The sequence below is a fragment of the Carlito syrichta genome, unplaced genomic scaffold (genome assembly GCF_000164805.1).
Source record: "Carlito syrichta isolate Samal-C Ts95f unplaced genomic scaffold, Tarsius_syrichta-2.0.1 Scaffold308023, whole genome shotgun sequence".
Lineage (NCBI taxonomy): Eukaryota > Metazoa > Chordata > Mammalia > Primates > Tarsiidae > Carlito > Carlito syrichta.
The window spans coordinates 26,800-29,732 of record NW_007252119.1 but is presented as its reverse complement, the minus strand read 5'-3'; positions in this window follow the sequence as shown (position 1 = coordinate 29,732).

Below are 2,933 nucleotides of genomic sequence, written 5' to 3'. Positions count from 1 at the left end.
AACATATAGCAGCTCTATTTTCAGTTTATTGAGAAACATCTATACTGTTTTTCATAGTGGATGTACTAATTTACATTCCCAATGTGTATAAGCATTTGATTTTGTCTGCATCCTAATCAGCACTATTATTTTTTTTGTTTTTGATAGTAATCATTCTAAATGGGTTAAGATGTAACTCACTGTGATTTTGATTTGTGTTTCTCTGATGATTAATAATGATAAGTACTTTTTAATATACCTGTTGGTCATTTGTATATCTTCTTGTGAAAAATATCTATTCAGATCTTTCACTCATTTTTACATCAGGTTTTTGGGGGTTTTTTGGTATTGAGTTGGAGTTCTTTATATAATTTGGTTATTAATAATGGGTTGCAAATGTGGATTTATTTTTGGAATTTTTTTATTATTTTCTGCTGCTATATGTGTATGTTTATATGTAAATATCATGTTGCTTAAGTTACTATAACTTGGTAGTATATTTTGAAGTCAAGTAGTATGATGCCTCCAGCATTATTCTTTTTGCTCAAGATTTATTTGACTATTCATGATTTTTGGGGGGTTTTATACAAATTTTAGTATTTTTTAAAATTTCTGTGTAGAATATCATTGGAATTTTGTGAGGGATTGCATTGAGTCTGTAGTGCTTTGAATCACTTTGCATAGGATGACTATTTTTAAATATTTATTATTTAATTCATGAACATAAATAATCTTTCTTTATCCCCACTTCAAATTATTTAATATTTTTTTTTCTTTTTGTCAGATTCTCACTCTATTGTCCAAGTTGGAGTGCAGTGCCATGCTCACGGCCACTACAGCTTCGAACTGCTAGGCTCAGGTGATCCTTTCACATCAGACTTCCAAGTAACTGGAACCACAGGCATGTGCCCATGTCCAGCTGATTTTTGGACTTATTGTAGAGACATGGTATCACCATGTTGCTTAGACTGGTCTTCAATTCCTGAGCTCAGGCAATTCTCTTGCCTCTGCCTCCCAAAGTGCTGGGATTACAAGCATGAACCACTGCACTAAGCTTAATCATTGTTCTGTAGTTATTATTTTAGAACTTTTTTCACTTGTTTGATTAAAATTATGCCTAAGTATTTTATTATTTTTGGTAGTGATTGTAAATTAGATTGCTTTCTTGATTTTTTTTTCAGATTGTAGACTATTGACATATATAAGTTACTGGTGTTTGTATGTTGATTTTATGTCTTACAACTTTACTAAATTTATCAGTTATGACAGTCTTCTGTGTGATGTATTTAGATTTTTTAAAATATAAGATTTCAACATTTGTGAACAATAACATTTTTATATCTTTCATTCAAATTTGGATGCCCTTCATTTCTTTATTGTGCCTAATACCTCCTGCCATAACTTTCAGTACTATATTGAATAAAGGTGAATAAAATTGTTATACTCCTTTGCTGAATTGGTCCCTTTATCATTATATAGTGTCCTTATTTGTCTTTTTTTACAGTTTTCAACTTGAAATTTATTTATCCATATAACTACTCCTCCTTGTTTTGTGGATTTTTTTCTTTTTTGACAGTTGATTTTTTGGTTGTCGTTTGCATGGAATTTCTTTCTCCATCCTTTCACTTTTAGGCTGTGTGTCTTTATAAGTGACATTTCTTGTAGCAAGAAAATGGTTGGGTCTCGTTTGTTATTTTTGTTTGTTTTTAATCTTTTCAGTCATTCTGTGTATTTTATTTGGAGAATTATTCCACTTACATTCAATGTTATCACTGCTCATTAAGAACTTACTAATGCCATTTTGTTATTTGTCTTATGGTTGCTTTGTAATGACTGTCTTTGTATCTTCCTTTCTTATGGTCTTTGTTTTTAATCAATTTATCTAGTGGCTTGGTTTAATTACTAGATTTTTATTTTTAGTATACTTACAAATTTTTACTTTGTGGTATCATTAGACAATTAAAAATTCTTATAGCTATAACAACCTATTTTAGACTAATGACAACTTAACTTGGATAGCAAAAAATGAAAAGAAACAAACAAGCACACATAAACTAAAGAACTCTCTGTACATGTTAAAGTTATTCCCCTTTTGACATTTTGTTGGTAAAAGTTATACTTTTCAATAACAAAGTTTTGTAATTATTATTAATTTGATAGATTTGCCTTATACTTCATTCTAAACATGAGTGGTTTATCAACCTATTCTAAATTTGTCTGTGTGTTTACTTTTATCTTTGAATTCTACACATTCAGATGACTTCTTCTTGTGGGTTAAAACTTTTTATTTCAGATTAAAAAACTTCCTTTAGCATTTGTATAAAATAAATCTGGTGATGATAAATTTCCTCAATTTTTGTTTGTCTGGGAAAGTATTTAATTTTCTGTCAGTTTTGAAAGATATGTATGCTGGGTACATTATATTTGGTCACATATTGGAATTGCTAGGCAAGGATATCAAACAACTGTTTCACATACGATCAAATATTGAAGAAAACCATAATCATAGAAAAAAATTGGAAAAAAGACATATAAACAGTAACAAATGTTAATAAAGACTTTGAAATTACAAAAAGGAACCAAATTCATTGGTAGATTTGAACACACACACAAAAACTATCAGCAAACTTTAAGATAAGACAATTCAAGTTATCTAGTGTGTAGTGCAAAAACCAATAAAATAAAATAATAACGTGAGGGTCTTGTGGAATACAATAAACATATTAATTGTACATTGTTGGAATCCCAGAAGAAGAAGAAAGAGGAAAGGAGATAAGAATATATTTGGAGAAACAATGGCTAAAAATATTTACAATGTGATAAATGGTGTAAATCCAAGTATCTCAGCAACCTCTATTAGGATAAACTCAAATTCAGACCAAGTCACAGTAAAGTTAAATTTTTGAAAGAAAAGAAAAGGATAACTTGAAAATTTCAAAAGATAAATGATTTGT